Source organism: Panulirus ornatus, chromosome 20 (genome assembly GCF_036320965.1).
Source record: "Panulirus ornatus isolate Po-2019 chromosome 20, ASM3632096v1, whole genome shotgun sequence".
Taxonomy (NCBI): Eukaryota; Metazoa; Arthropoda; class Malacostraca; order Decapoda; family Palinuridae; genus Panulirus; species Panulirus ornatus.
The window spans coordinates 35,501,521-35,520,037 of NC_092243.1; the positions used below are offsets into that span (position 1 = coordinate 35,501,521).

The following is an 18,517-nucleotide window of genomic DNA, read 5'->3' on the forward strand; positions in this document are numbered from 1 at the left end:
CACAGCCACACTCCACGATAGAGGCAGGGATGATCACACCACACTCCACGATAGAGGCAGGGATGGATCACACCACACTCCACGATAGAGGCAGGGATGATCACACCACACTCCACGATAGAGGCAGGGATGGATCACTCCACACTCCACGACAGAGGCAGGGATGATCACACCACACTCCACGATAGAGGCAGGGATGGATCACACCACACTCCACGATAGAGGCAGGGATGGATCACACCACACTCCACGACAGAGGCAGGGATGGATCACACCACACTCCACGATAGAGGCAGGGATGATCACACCACACTCCACGATAGAGGCAGGGATGGATCACACCACACTCCACGATAGAGGCAGGGATGATCACAGCACACTCCACGATAGAGGCAGGGATGGATCACACCACACTCCACGATAGAGGCAGGGATGGATCACACCACACTCCACGATAGAGGCAGGGATGGATCACACCACACTCCACGACAGAGGCAGGGATGATCACAGCACACTCCACGATAGAGGCAGGGATGGATCACACCACACTCCACGATAGAGGCAGGGATGATCACACCACACTCCACGATAGAGGCAGGGATGGATCACACCACACTCCACGATAGAGGCAGGGATGGATCACACCACACTCCACGATAGAGGCAGGGATGGATCACTCACACTCCACGACAGAGGCAGGGATGATCACAGCACACTCACGATAGAGGCAGGGATGGATCACACCACACTCCACGATAGAGGCAGGGATGGATCACACCACACTCCACGATAGAGGCAGGGATGGATCACACCACACTCCACGATAGAGGCAGGGATGGATCACACCACACTCCACGATAGAGGCAGGGATGGATCACACCACACTCAACGACAGAGGCATGGATGGATCACTCCACACTCCACGACAGAGGCAGGGATGGATCACACCACACTCCACGATAGAGGCAGGGATGGATCACACCACACTCCACGATAGAGGCAGGGATGGATCACACCACACTCCACGACAGAGGCAGGGATGATCACACCACACTCCACGATAGAGGCAGGGATGGATCACACCACACTCCACGATAGAGGCAGGGATGATCACAGCACACTCCACGATAGAGGCAGGGATGATCACAGCACACTCCACGACAGAGGCAGGGATGATCACACCACACTCCACGATAGAGGCAGGGACGGATCACACCACACTCCACGATAGAGGCAGGGATGGATCACACCACACTCCACGACAGAGGCAGGGATGATCACACCACACTCCACGATAGAGGCAGGGATGGATCACACCACACTCCACGACAGAGGCAGGGATGATCACAGCACACTCCACGATAGAGGCAGGGATGATCACACCACACTCCACGATAGAGGCAGGGATGGATCACACCACACTCCACGACAGAGGCAGGGATGATCACAGCACACTCCACGATAGAGGCAGGGATGGATCACTCCACACTCCACGACAGAGGCAGGGATGATCACAGCACACTCCACGATAGAGGCAGGGATGGATCACACCACACTCCACGATAGAGGCAGGGATGATCACAGCCACACTCCACGATAGAGGCAGGGATGGATCACACCACACTCCACGACAGAGGCAGGGATGATCACAGCACACTCCACGATAGAGGCAGGGATGGATCACACCACACTCCACGATAGAGGCAGGGATGGATCACACCACACTCCACGATAGAGGCAGGGATGGATCACACCACACTCCACGATAGAGGCAGGGATGGATCACACCACACTCCACGATAGAGGCAGGGATGGATCACACCACACTCCACGATAGAGGCAGGGATGGATCACTCCACACTCCACGACAGAGGCAGGGATGATCACAGCACACTCCACGATAGAGGCAGGGATGGATCACACCACACTCCACGATAGAGGCAGGGATGGATCACACCACACTCCACGATAGAGGCAGGGATGATCACACCACACTCCACGATAGAGGCAGGGATGGATCACTCCACACTCCACGACAGAGGCAGGGATGATCACAGCACACTCCACGATAGAGGCAGGGATGGATCACACCACACTCCACGATAGAGGCAGGGACAGATCACACCACACTCCACGATAGAGGCAGGGATGGATCACTCCACACTCCACGACAGAGGCAGGGATGATCACACCACACTCCACGATAGAGGCAGGGACGGATCACACCACACTCCACGATAGAGGCAGGGATGGATCACACCACACTCCACGATAGAGGCAGGGATGGATCACACCACACTCCACGATAGAGGCAGGGATGGATCACTCCACACTCCACGACAGAGGCAGGGATGATCACACCACACTCCACGATAGAGGCAGGGATGGATCACACCACACTCCACGATAGAGGCAGGGATGGATCACACCACACTCCACAACAGAGGCAGGGATGATCACAGCACACTCCACGATAGAGGCAGGGATGGATCACACCACACTCCACGATAGAGGCAGGGATGATCACACCACACTCCACGATAGAGGCAGGGATGGATCACACCACACTCCACGACAGAGGCAGGGATGATCACAGCACACTCCACGATAGAGGCAGGGATGGATCACACCACACTCCACGATAGAGGCAGGGATGGATCACACCACACTCCACGATAGAGGCAGGGATGGATCACACCACACTCCACGATAGAGGCAGGGATGATCACAGCACACTCCACGATAGAGGCAGGGATGGATCACACCACACTCCACGATAGAGGCAGGGATGGATCACACCACACTCCACGATAGAGGCAGGGATGGATCACTCCACACTCCACGACAGAGGCAGGGATGATCACACCACACTCCACGATAGAGGCAGGGATGGATCACACCACACTCCACGATAGAGGCAGGGATGGATCACACCACACTCCACGATAGAGGCAGGGATGGATCACACCACACTCCACGATAGAGGCAGGGATGGATCACACCACACTCAACGACAGAGGCAGGGATGATCACAGAACACTCCACGATAGAGACAGGGATGGATCACACCACACTCCACGATAGAGGCAGGGATGGATCACTCCACACTCCACGACAGAGGCAGGGATGATCACACCACACTCCACGATAGAGGCAGGGATGGATCACACCACACTCCACGATAGAGGCAGGGATGGATCACTCCACACTCCACGACAGAGGCAGGGATGATCACAATACACTCCACGATAGAGGCAGGGACGGATCACACTACACTCCACGATAGAGGCAGGGATGGATCACACCACACTCCACGATAGAGGCAGGGATGGATCACACCACACTCCACGATAGAGGCAGGGATGGATCACTCCACACTCCACGACAGAGGCAGGGATGATCACACCACACTCCACGACAGAGGCAGGGATGATCACACCACACTCCACGATAGAGGCAGGGATGGATCACACCACACTCCACGACAGAGGCAGGAATGATCACAGCACACTCCACGATAGAGGCAGGGATGGATCACACCACACTCCACGATAGAGGCAGGGATGGATCACACCACACTCCACGACAGAGGAATGGATGGATCACTCCACACTCCACGACAGAGGCAGGGATGGATCACACCACACTCCACGATAGAGGCAGGGATGGATCACACCACACTCCACGATAGAGGCAGGGATGGATCACACCACACTCCACGACAGAGGCAGGGATGATCACACCACACTCCACGATAGAGGCAGGGACGGATCACACCACGCTCCACGATAGAGGCAGGGATGATCACAGCACACTCCACGATAAAGGCAGGGATGATCACAGCACACTCCACGACAGAGGCAGGGATGATCACACCACACTCCACGATAGAGGCAGGGACGGATCACACCACACTCCACGATAGAGGCAGGGATGGATCACACCACACTCCAAGACAGAGGCAGGGATGATCACACCACACTCCACGATAGAGGCAGGGATGGATCACACCACACTCCACGACAGAGGCAGGGATGATCACAGCACACTCCACGATAGAGGCAGGGATGATCACACCACATTCCACGATAGAGGCAGGGACGGATCACATCACACTCCACGACAGAGGCAGGGATGATCACAGCACACTCCACGATAGAATCAGGGATGGATCACTCGACACTCCACGACAGAGGCAGGGATGATTACAGCACACTCCACGATAGAGGCAGGGATGGCTCACACCACACTCCATGATAGAGGCAGGGATGATCACAGCACACTCCACGATAGAGGCAGGGATGGATCACACCACACTCCACGACAGAGGCAGGGATGATCACAGCATACTCCACGACAGAGGCAGGGATGGATCACACCACACTCCACGATAGAGGCAGGGATGGATCACACCACACTCCACGATAGAGGCAGGGATGGATCACACCACACTCCACGATAGAGGCAGGGATGGATCACACCACACTCCACGATAGAGGCAGGGATGGATCACACCACACTCCACGATAGAGGCAGGGATGGATCACACCACACTCCACGATAGAGGCAGGGATGATCACACCACACTCCACGATAGAGGCAGGGATGGATCACACCACACTCCACGATAGAGGCAGGGATGGATCACACCACACTCCACGATAGAGGCAGGGATGATCACACCACACTCCACGATAGAGGCAGGGATGGATCACTCCACACTCCACGACAGAGGCAGGGATGATCACAGCACACTCCACGATAGAGGCAGGGATGGATCACACCACACTCCACGATAGAGGCAGGGACTGATCACACCACACTCCACGATAGAGGCAGGGATGGATCACTCCACACTCCACGACAGAGGCAGGGATGATCACACCACACTCCACGATAGAGGCAGGGACGGATCACACCACACTCCACGATAGAGGCAGGGATGGATCACACCACACTCCACGATAGAGGCAGGGATGGATCACACCACACTCCACGACAGAGGCAGGGATGATCACACCACACTCCACGAGAGAGGCAGGGACGGATCACACCACGCTCCACGATAGAGGCAGGGATGGATCACACCACACTCCACGACAGAGGCAGGGATGATCACACCACACTCCACGACAGAGGCAGGGATGGATCACACCACACTCCACGATAGAGGCAGGGATGATCACAGCACACTCCACGATAGAGGCAGGGATGGATCACACCACACTCCACGATAGAGGCAGGGATGGATCACTCCACACTCCACGATGGAGGCAGGGATGGATCACACCACACTCCACGATAGAGGCAGGGATGGATCACTCCACACTCCACGACAGAGGCAGGGATGATCACAGCACACTCCACGATAGAGGCAGGGATGATCACAGCACACTCCACGATAGAGGCAGGGATGTATCACACCACACTCCACGATAGAGGCAGGGACGGATCACACCACACTCCACGATAGAGGCAAGGATGGATCACTCCACACTCCACGACAGAGGCAGGGATGATCACACCACACTCCACGACAGAGGCAGGGATGATCACACCACACTCCACGATAGAGGCAGGGATGATCACACCACACTCCACGATAGAGGCAGGGATGGATCACACCACACTCCACGATAGAGGCAGGGATGGATCACACCACACTCCACGATAGAGGCAGGGATGGATCACACCACACTCCACGATAGAGGCAGGGATGGATCACTCACACTCCACGACAGAGGCAGGGATGATCACAGCACACTCCACGATAGAGGCAGGGATGGATCACACCACACTCCACGATAGAGGCAGGGATGATCACACCACACTCCACGATAGAGGCAGGGATGATCACACCACACTCCACGATAGAGGCAGGGATGGATCACACCACACTCCACGACAGAGGCAGGGATGATCACAGCACACTCCACGATAGAGGCAGGGATGGATCACACCACACTCCACGATAGAGGCAGGGACGGATCACACCACACTCCACGACAGAGGCAGGGATGGATCACTCCACACTCCACGACAGAGGCAGGGATGATCACACCACACTCCACGATAGAGGCAGGGACGGATAACACCACACTCCACGAAAGAGGCAGGGATGGATCACACCACACTCCACGATAGAGGCAGGGATGGATCACACCACACTCCACGATAGAGGCAGGGATGGATCACTCCACACTCCACGACAGAGGCAGGGATGATCACACCACACTCCACGATAGAGGCAGGGATGGATCACACCACACTCCACGATAGAGGCAGGGATGGATCACACCACACTCCACAACAGAGGCAGGGATGATCACACCACACTCCACGATAGAGGCAGGGATGGATCACACCACACTCCACGACAGAGGCAGGGATGATCACAGCACACTCCACGATAGAGGCAGGGATGATCACACCACATTCCACGATAGAGGCAGGGACGGATCACACCACACTCCACGACAGAGGCAGGGATGATCACAGCACACTCCACGATAGAATCAGGGATGATCACTCCACACTCCACGACAGAGGCAGGGACTATCACAGCACACTCCACGATAGAGGCAGGGATGGATCACACCACACTCCACGATAGAGGCAGGGATGATCACACCACACTCCACGATAGAGGCAGGGACGGATCACACCACACTCCACGACAGAGGCAGGGATGATCACAGCACACTCCACGACAGAGGCAGGGATGGATCACACCACACTCCACGATAGAGGCAGAGATGGATCACACCAAACTCCACGATAGAGGCAGGGATGGATCACACCACACTCCACGACAGAGGCAGGGATGATCACAGCACACTCCACGATAGATCACACACACACTCCACGACAGAGGCAGGGATGATCACAGCACACTCCACGATAGAGGCAGGGATGGATCACACCACACTCCACGATAGAGGCAGGGATGATCACACCACACTCCACGATAGAGGCAGGGATGATCACACCACACTCCACGATAGAGGCAGGGATGATCACAGCACACTCCACGATAGAGGCAGGGATGGATCACACCACACTCCACGATAGAGGCAGGGATGGATCACACCACACTCCACGATAGAGGCAGGGATGGATCACACCACACTCCACGATAGAGGCAGGGATGGATCACACCACACTCCACGATAGAGGCAGGGATGATCACAGCACACTCCACGATAGAGGCAGGGATGGATCACAGCACACTCCACGATAGAGGCAGGGATGGATCACACCACACTCCACGATAGAGGCAGGGATGGATCACACCACACTCCACGACAGAGGCAGGGATGGATCACACCACACTCCACGATAGAGGCAGGGATGGATCACACCACACTCCACGATAGAGGCAGGGATGGATCACACCACACTCCACGATAGAGGCAGGGATGGATCACACCACACTCCACGACAGAGGCAGGGATGATCACAGCACACTCCACGATAGAGGCAGGGATGGATCACACCACACTCCACGATAGAGGCAGGGATGGATCACACCACCCCTCCACAGAGGCAGGGATGGATCCTCCACACTCACGATAGAGGCAGGGATGGATCACACCACACTCCACGATAGAGGCAGGGATGGATCACACCACACTCCACGATAGAGGCAGGGATGGATCACACCACACTCCACGATAGAGGCAGGGATGGATCACACCACACTCCACGATAGAGGCAGGGATGGATCACACCACGCTCCACGATAGAGGCAGGGACGGATCACTCTAGATCCCAGAATCTGAGAGGGGAGTTTCCACTTTAATTCATTATGGATGTACATCATTTCACCTCCAGAGAGCCTGTCTACGACAGGAAGGAGACAGTGACTACGCATTAATGTCAGATTCTCGTAATTCAACACCTTTGGTAGGTATTTCACTGATCAGATTTGTTTCTGACATCAATCTTAATTATAACACTGTTGTCATACTAATACTTTTGTTATATTCTGTGTCGGGGTACCATTAACATCTACATCTACAGTAGGGAACACCGGAGGACGACGCCCTGGTCGGTGTCGTCCATGCCCTACAACGGATCTTGGAGTAATGCATGTCGGACTTACTACAGTCTCCTACAGTTTGAAACTGGACACTGATACTTGAGCGAAATTGGTTCATGAATACTGCCTGTTCGCACTTCACGACTGTGCGCTAGCCGACCAGGGAGTCCTCCACCGTACAAGATGTAAAATCTTATTTCGATGACCGGGACCTGGGCTATTTAAGAAACTGTGACGGTGGCGCACTAACTGCCGGCTGTAAACAACTCATCACGCCGAAAATGAGCTGCATTAACATTACACCGAGACAGCTGATAACACGATAGTATGACAGGAATTTAAGCCTTAAGAATAACAGTCATTTCCCCATCAATACATGAGCTAGGGAACAACAATGCACTTTAGTATCTAATAAGTTTGCTGGACTACTCGTTTGAAGAACTTAAAATCATAACTGGAACCTCGCCTGGAAAGAACCAGAAATTCGAGACGAAGCTCGGACACGTTACACTCTTTTAAAAAGTCAACGATATGATGTCTAACTAAATGGGGTAATTATTGGACGTGTCGTTAAACACATTAAAATTAAAAATCACTAAACCCCCAATGAATATGTCGCCAATCTATCTAAGGCAGAATAAGTCACAAAAGAGGAGTGGATGTCAGAGTAGAAAACGTTGGAACTTGGGCTAGGACGGTCTATAACGTAAACATTACATTTTGTATCAAAAGCAAAACACAACACTCACTTGTAAGGGGATCAGTATATCCTATACCCTCTCACACACAGGTAAACACATGAGAATTATACCTAGAGCAGAAATTCAATGCTAAAATGAGGAAAAAGTAAGAGCACCCGTACCTGCGTGACGCAGATATGCCAGCGCCACCACACTCACTCACCCTGCGCCAACCGCCATGCGCCAACTATGTAAATAAAGCCAAATTTGACCAGGTTACAATCTTCTCCAAGATGGCTCCATGAAACGCTTATGATAGATATAACGTCACATCTCTCTTTGAAATCGATTGCTACAGGAGCCGACCATCTCATTCATTATCAAATGAAAATACATGTTCTTAGGAAATCATAAGTGATCCATTGTAGTTCTCAAAATACCCTTTCACTCTTGTACACATCTTTGTGAGATAACTTTTACTGGCTCACACTTCACGTATAAATGTCCACCACAGCTGTCATCAGTGCTGCTCAAATTGTCCCGTTTCAGCAATCAACTCAAGTCAGCATTACCACTGCAGCTGCTGTTTCCTCTACGTCCTCGTTGTATAGTCATTGATACAATTTTTCACTGTCTGCACTACCTCTTGTCCATTGACCTTTACCACATCATACCCTGGACACTACACTAGACCCTGTCACGCACATACATCGCCTCAAAACGTTCCCCCTGTCTGCCTTGCAGTGAAACAATAGTGTTTGTCTTCGTAATTCACTTTTCGTTCCCATCTGATTTTCCTTCCTCGGTTTCCTCGTGCAAGTCAAATTACTGGTGTGGTTGAGTAAGAAGATTTACCCTCTTAACTTTAAGGCAAGTTAGTTCTCATTTACTTCTCTTACCTCTACTAGAGAATTCATTTGGAGTATTTTCGAGTATTTACGATGATATTTTGCCAAAAGGCAGAGCTAACACGTAGCACCCACTGCATAAAAATACTGAGTCAAGAAAAACGAGTGTTTAAGTTATGCGTTGTCAAGTGTTATGCGTGAGACGGAAAGAATGCAAATTCGTGGACTGAAAGTTTACATGAGTTTACATGAGAAAGACAGACAACCGGAGGCCTGATTGGCCCACGACTGGGTCGTCTGGTAAAAAAAAAAGTTTAACTTGACAAGAAAATGTAATTCCGCTCAGCAGTTTTTTTTAGGCTATCACCACCTCCCTGTTGTTGCACATTAGCCTTCTAGTGACCTCGTTAACGCTATCGCCTATACAGTTTATTTCTGGCGTTTTTCTCAGAGTATACCTGAATGTATAAAACATTTGTTTAAACGACTTTTGAAGCATTCACAACGTTTGACTTCCAGAGCTTAACACACCTATAGGAAAAGAAGCTTTTCCCACGTCCTTACCACATCTTTTAGCTTTGAGTTTCATTCCATTTGTCCTGGTAAACGTATTTTCTTGTACTTCGAAAAGATGTTCGTGATTTACTTCATCGAACTTGCTCAGAATTTTGAACACTTGGATTAAGTCGCCGCGAAGTGTACGTTCTGTAAGGGAGTAGAGATCCAATCGTTTTAGCCTCTCTTTGGATGCCAGATTTCTAAAGGATGGAATCAACTTCGTCGCACATCTTTGTTATTACTATATCATTATATTATATCATACTTTGTCGCTGTTCCCCGCGTCAGCGAGGTAGCGCAAGGAAACAGACGAAACAATGGTCCAACACACCCACATACACATGCATATACATACAAGTCCACACACGCACATATACATACCTATACATTTCAACTATACATACACAGACATACACATATATACACATGTACATATTCATACTTGCTGCCTTCATCCATTCTCGTCGCCATCCCGTCACACATGAAATGGCAACCCCCTCCCACCCCCTGCGTGCGCGCGAGGTAGCACAAGCAAAAGACAACAAAGGCCACATTTGTTCACACTCAGTCTCTGGCTGTCATGTGTAATGCACATCAATGCACTTGCTCTAGTTTTTTTCATCGTCTTTTTTATAGTTTGCTGATCAAAACTGGACTGCATATTCAAAGTGTGGTCTTACTAGAAAACTATAATGTGTGAGGATTGTTTCTGGCGTCTTGTAATCTAGGTTCCTGGCTATGAAACCTAACATTTGGCTGCCTATTTTACTTGCTGCATGACACCGTTTAGTGTACTTCAGTTTGTTGCTGATGACAACTCCAAAATCCTTTTCTTCATTTACTTTAGTGAGAGAGTTTCCGAATAATTCGTAGTCGTAGTGTAAATTCTTGTCTACAAAGTGCATAACCTTACACTTGTCTTCATTCAACTTCCTGTGCTATCTGTCTGACCACTCTACTAATAAGTTAAGATCTCTCTGAATCAATTACCAGTCCCGACTGTTTACAGCTCTACCCTCTAGTTAAGTATCGTCAGCAAATTTGGAGATTTTAAATATGAGACCGAGTTCTAGGTATTTAATGTATATCATTAAAAGAATTGGGCCTAGGATCGAACCCTGTGGCACACTATTCGTTACGTCTAGCCAATCTGAGGCTTCGCCGTTTAATAAATCAGTCCTTGACCCATGTACACAGTTCTTCACCGATGCCGTGTGCTTTGAGTTTAAGCAAGTCTCTTGTGAGTTACTTTATCGAAAGCCTTTTGAAAATATAAATATAGTAAATCAGACGGTACTTTTTTGTTCCAATTCTGATAAGTTAAAAAAAAGTCCAGTTGTGGGTGGGGTAGAAAGAAAAGACAGCTACTTGAGCTATATGAATGAAGTGTTGGCTCGCCATGCAGTTCTTCATTAACCCTCCCGATACCCAGGAGAGAGAGAGAGAGAGAGAGAGAGAGAGAGAGAGAGAGAGAGAGAGAGAGAGAGAGAGAGAGAGAGAGAGAGAGAGAGAATGTGTCACTGGACCCTGTACACCCACCTTGCACCAACCTGTACCCTGTTATAACAGCCTGCAACCCTAGGCGAGACTGCTGCTCACTTAATTACTAAGAGTGCGATCGAATGCTATCTTAGTGGGTTGATTTCATTTCTGAGCCAGCTTATAGGCCATATTTCTACGATTTTCAATGATGATTGTGGGGTCTACAGGCTCTATGCTTCAGGCTGATAATTTCTTTTGATTCCTTTCTTCTGATCAATGTTATCTGTTGTCAGCAGGTCATGTGGCATGGAATTACGTCCATGGCTACGAAACTAATTATTGGATACTCAGCAGATCTATTTCATCAATAATTAGTCTTTATCTGGACTCGTGGTGGATCAATGTCCTGCCCCAGGAAATATGCCCTAAATCCCAGAATCTACTCGGTAATTACGACTGTGAAGCAACGAGCTCACACAAACAAGTTGGGAGGCTGCCGTTCAGACTTCCTCACAGCCGTAGGTTTACTTGCGGCTTTTGTTTCTACAGATGTTTGTGGAGAACACTCTTAGTTTTCCTAATGTTACATACAGTAATGTACACTGATATCTAACATAATAATTGCATGAATTTAACGTGATTATCTATCTATCTATATATATATATATATATATATATATATATATATATATATATATATATATATATATATATATATATATATATACACACACACACACACACACACACACACACACACAGTGGAAAGGATCACATTTGAGTCCACAAGTAAATGAAACATGATGAGTTCTTAAGTGCACTTTCGTACTATAATCACATCATCAGGGGAGATACAAGGAAGAAATATAACAGTTGATATACAACAAAGAGACGTAGCTAGGAAGCCATTTGGTAAACAAGTGACTACCCGAATGTAGGTAGGGTGCATTCAACTCTGGCAACAAGCGATTCATAAACTTATTTTGAGGACAAGAAGAGATACTGTTTACAAATTTCATCAACAATTAAAGCTATCCAATTTGCACAGACCTTCACTAATATTAATGATACAATTCTCTGCGTATCTATCTATTGAAGATTCAATAATATTTCACGTGGTACAGGAGTTAGAGTAAATAAGTAGCATTACCCCAGTCAAAACAATCAAAATTTTTTACATGCTAATATTAAGCAAGTCATTTGATTCTTGTCGTGTTCTTATACTAAATATATGTTGCTTAAGTCTCACGGAAAGATCCTTACCAGTCTGCCCAACATAAAACTTATCACAATTTCTACACGGCACACTATAGGTGCATCCTGCAGAACTTTCTGGCGAGTTCCTGATTAAGATATACTTTATAGTATTGTTGTTGCCGAAGGCAACATTTACATTAAAGGATTTAAGCAACAAGGGAAGTAAAGTAAAATTACTATTAAAAGGGAGAACTAAAAGATTCTTGGTGTCAAGGGGAGGTTTGGGCTCAACTCTATATAATGATTTGTTTGTCATCTTAAGGGATTTATCAATTAAAGATATTGGATACTTTGACTTGGATCCAATTGAATATATCTTCTCAAACTCATCATCAATAAACTCTGGACTGCAAATAAGTAATGCCCTAAGGAACATAGACTGGAGTGATGATAATTTAACTGTCATGCTCAGCAGAGTAATAATGGATATATGAGCATACACTGGTAGGTTTTCTATATATGCTAAACTCAAACTTGTTTCCATGCCTATGGATCATGCAATCTTAAAATGGTAACATACTATTATTTTCATTTTCTAAAGTAAATTTGATGGAAGGTACTAAATTGTTAAGCAAAGGGAGAAATATTTGTAAACTTTCATTTGTTGGCCAAACACAAAGAACATCATCATCTACATACCTAAACCAAACTGCATTAGAAGATAAGATATCCTTTAGCAACTTCGTTTCAAGGAATTCCATACAAAGATTACTTAATACAGGTGAAAGAGGGTTACCCATTGCCATACCAAATTCTGGAGCATAGTACTCTCCATTAAACTGAAATACACAGTATTTTTTTACACAATCTTATCAATTCAATAAAATCAGACTTTGAAGCAGGTAAACGAAGGCCCTGCAATACATCAAATAAATACCCTAAGAGGTCATCATCTGGAACTTTTGTGAGCAGAAATGAAACATCAACGCTAACCAGTTTGAAATCAAAATTAACATTAATATTATTAAGCTTGTTAACTAAATCTACATTGTTCATGATATTAGATTAATTAAAAACGAGAGGGGAGGATTTCCAGCCCCCCGCTACCTTCCCTTTTAGTCGCCTTCTACGACATGCAGAGAACACGTGGGAAGTATTCTATCTCCCCTATCCCCAGAAGAGAACCAATCCCTTTCCTCTCTTCCTACACGTACACATGACTTACATCCTCGATAAAAACTTTTCACTGCTTCTAACAACTTGCCTCCCACACCATATATTCTTAATACTTTCCACAGAGCATCTCTATCAACTCTATCATATGCCTTCTCCAGATCCATAAAAGCTACATACAAATCCATTTGCTTTTCTAAGTATTTCTCACACATATTCTTCAAAGCAAACACCTGATCCACACATCATCTACCACTTCTGAAACCACACTGTTCTTTCCCAATCTGATGCTCTGTACATGCCTTCACCCCCTCAATCACTACCCTCCCATATAATTTACCAGGAATACTCAACAAACTTATACCTCTGTAATTTGAGCACTCACTTTTATCCCCTTTGCCTTTGTACAATGGCACTATGCACGCATTCCGCCAATCCTCAGGCACCTCACCATGAGTCATACATACATTAAATAACCTTACCAACCAGTCAACAATACAGTCACCCCCTTTTTAAATAAATTCCACTGCAATACCATCCAAACCCGCTGCCTTGCCGGCTTTCATCTTCCGCAAAGATTTTACTACCTCTTCTCTGTTTTCCAAATCATTCCTCCTAACCCTCTCACTCTGCACACCACCTCGACCAAAACACCCTATATCTGCCACTCTATCATCAAACATTCAACAAACCTTCAAAATACTCACTCCATCTCCTTCTCACATTACCACTACTTGTTATCACCTCCCCATTAGCCCCCTTAACTAAAGTTCCCATTGATTCCCTTGTCTTACGCACTTTATTTACCTCCTTCCAGAACATCTTTTTATTCTCCCTAAAATTTAATGATACTCTCTCACTCCAACTCTCATTTGCCCTCTTTTTCACCTCGTGCACCTTTCTCTTGACCTCCTGCCTCTTTCTTTTATACATCTCCCACTCATTTGCATTATTTCCTTGCAAAAATCGTCCAAATGCCTCTCTCTTCTCTTTCACTAACAATCTTGCTTCTTCATCCCACCACTCACCTCCCTTTCTAATCTGCCCACCTCCCACGCTTCTCATGCCACAAGTATCTTTCGCGTAAGCCATCACTGCTTCCCTAAATACATCACATGCCTCCCCCACTCCCCTTATGTTCTCACCTTTTTCCATTCTGTATTCATTCTCTCCTGGTACTTCCTCACACAAGTCTCCTTCCCAAGCTCACTTACTCTCACCACACTCTTCACCCTAACATTCTCTCTTCTTTTCTGAAAACCTCTACAAATCTTCACCTTCTCCTCCATAATATAATGATCAGACATCCTTCCAGTTACACCTCTCAGTACATTAACAACCAAAAGTCTCTGTTTCGCGCGCCTATCAATTAAAACGTAATCCAATAACGCTCTCTGGCCTTCTCTCCTACTTGCATACGTATACTTATGTATATCTCTCTTTTTAAGCCAGGTATTCCCTATCACCAGTCCTTTTTCAGCACATAAATCTACAAGCTCTTAACCATTTCCATTTACAACACTGTGGGGCCTGGATGTGGAAAGGGAGCTGTGGATTCAGTGCATTATTACATGACAGCTAGAGACTGAGTGTGAACGAATGTGGCCCTTGTTGTATTTTCCTAGCGCTACCTCGCACACATGAGGGGGAGAGGGTTTTTATTTCATGTGTGGCGGGGTGGCGATGGGAATGAATAATGGCAGACAGTATAAATCATGTACATGTGTATATATGTATATGTCTGTGTGTGTATATATATATATATATATATATATATATATATATATATATATATATATATATATATATATATATATATATATATATATATATGTATATGTTGAGATGTATAGGTATGTATATTTGCGTGTGTGGACGTGTATGTATATACATGTGTATGTGGGTTGGTTGGGCCATTCTTTCGTCTGTTTCCTAGCGCTACCTCGCTAACGCGGGAGACGACGAGAAAGCAAAATAAATAAACAAATGAATAAATAAATAAATAAATATATATATATATATATATATATATATATATATATATATATATATATATATATATATATATGTTTGAAGGAATAGTGTTTCCAACAATGTTGTATGGTTGCGAGACGTGGGCTATGGATAGAGTTGTGCGCAGGAGGATGGACGTGCTGGAAATTAGATGTTTGAGGACAATATGTGGTGTGAGGTGGTTTGATCGAGTAAGTAACGTAAGGGTAAGAGAGATGTGTGGAAATAAAAAGAGCGTGGTTGAGAGAGCAGAAGAGGGTGTTTTGAAATGGTTCGGGCACATGGAGAGAATGAGTGAGGAAAGATTGACCAAGAGAATATATGTGTCGGAGGTGGAGGGAACGAGGAGAAGAGGGAGACCAAATTGGAGGTGGAAAGATGGGGTGAAAAAGATTTTGTGTGATCGGGGCCTGAACATGCAGGAGGGTGAAAGGAAGGCAAGGAATAGAGTGAATTGGAGCGATGTGGTATACCGGGGTTGACGTGCTGTCAGTGGATTGAATCATGTGAAGCGTCTGGGGTAAACCATGGAAAGCTGTGTAGGTATGTATATTTGCGTGTGTGGACGTATGTATATACATGTGTATGGGGGTGGGTTGGGCCATTTCTTTCGTCTGTTTCCTTGCGCTACCTCGCAAACGCGGGACACAGCGACAAAGCAAAAAAAAAAAAAAAAAAAAAAAAAAAATATATATATATATATATATATATATATATATATATATATATATATATATATATATATATATATATATATAACCTGGTCTTGTGCATCAAAACCACTAACACTAGTGATGGGTGATTTGAATGCAAAGGTGAGTAATGTGGCAGTTGAGGGAATAATTGGTATACATGGGGTGTTCAGTGTTGTAAATGGAAATGGTGAAGAGCTTGTAGATTTATGTGCTGAAAAAGGACTGGTGATTGGGAATACCTGGTTAAAAAGCGAGATATACATAAGTTTGTAAGTCGGATATACATAAGTATGTAAGTCGGAGAGATGGCCAAAGAGCGTTATTGGATTACATGTAAATTGACAGGCGCGCGAAAGAGAGACTTTTGGATGTAAATGTGCTGAGAGGTGCAACTGGAGGGATGTCTGATCATTATCTTGTGGAGGCTAAGGTGAAGATTTGTATGGGTTTTCAGAAAAGAAGAGTGAATGTTGGGGTGAAGAGGGTGGTGAGAGTAAGTGAGCTTGGGAAGGAGACTTGTGTGAGGAAGTACCAGGAGAGACTGAGTACAGAATGGAAAAAGGTGAGAACAATGGAAGTAAGGGGAGTGGGGGAGGAATGGGATGTATTTAGGGAATCAGTGATGGATTGCGCAAAAGATGCTTGTGGCATGAGAAGCGTGGTATGTTGGTTGATTAGAAAGGGTTGTGAGTGGTGGGATGAGGAAGTAAGATTATTAGTGAAAGAGAAGAGAGAGGCATTTGGACGATTTTTGCAGGGAAAAAATGCAATTGAGTGGGAGATGTATAACAGAAAGAGACAGGAGGTCAAGAGAAAGGTGCAAGAGGTGAAAAAGAGGGGAAATGAGAGTTGGGGTGAGAGTATGATTAAATTTTAGGGAAGATAAAAAGATGTTCTGGAAGGAGGTAAATAAAGTGCGTAAGACAAGGGAGCAAATGGGAACTTCAGTGAAGGGCGCTAATGGGGAGGTGATAACAAGTAGTGGTGATGTGAGAAGGAGATGGAGTGAGTATTTTGAAGGTTTGTTGAATGTGTTTGATGATAGAGTGGCAGATATAGGGTGTCTTGGTCGAGGTGGTGTGCAAAGTGAGAGGGTTAGGGAAAATGATCTGGTAAACAGAGAAGAGGTAGTAAAAGCTTTGCGGAAGTTGAAAGCCGGCAAGGCAGCAGGTTTGGATGGTATTGCAGTGGAATTTATTAAAAAAAGGGGGTGACTGTATTGTTGACTGGTTGGAAAGGTTATTTAATGTATGTATGACTCATGGTGAGGTGCCTGAGGATTGGCGGAATGCGTGCATAATGCCATTGTTCAAAGGGAAAGGGGATAAGAGTGAGTGCTCAAATTACAGAGGTATAAGTTTGTTGAGTATTCCTCGTAAATTATATGGGAGGGTATTGATTGAGAGGGTGAAGGCATGTACAGAGCATCAGATTGGGGAAGAGCAGTGTGGTTTCAGAAGTGGTAGAGGATGTGTGGATCAGGTGTTTGCTTTGAAGAATGTATGTGAGAAATACTTAGAAAAGCAAATGGATTTGTATGTAGCATTTATGGATCTGGAGAAGGCATATGATAGAGTTGATAGAGATGCTCTGTGGAAGGTATTAAGAATATATGGTGTGGGAGGCAAGTTGTTAGAAGCAGTGAAAAGTTTTTATCGAGGATGTAAGGCATGTGTACGTGTAGGAAGAGAGGAAAGTGATTGGTTCTCAGTGAATGTAGGTTTGCGGCAGGGGTGTGTGATATCTCCATGGTTGTTTAATTTGTTTATGGATGGTGTTGTTAGGGAGGTGAATGCAAGAGTTTTGGAAAGAGGGGCAAGTATGAAGTCT

General features: G+C 46.5%; 1 long non-coding RNA gene across 2 annotated transcripts in view; it reads right to left on the bottom strand.

The window, feature by feature from the left end:
- The window catches only part of LOC139755948 (uncharacterized), a 414,911-nt gene that overhangs the window by 47,038 nt on the left and 349,356 nt on the right, over positions 1-18,517 (bottom strand). The window contains exon 1 of one of the 2 annotated variants that reach the window (XR_011714222.1): positions 8,904-8,950. The exons of the other annotated variant lie outside the window; for it this stretch is intronic. This is a non-coding gene — a long non-coding RNA (uncharacterized lncRNA). Of the gene's footprint in view, positions 1-8,903; positions 8,951-18,517 lie in introns of those variants that run through there. 2 annotated transcript variants of the gene reach the window in all.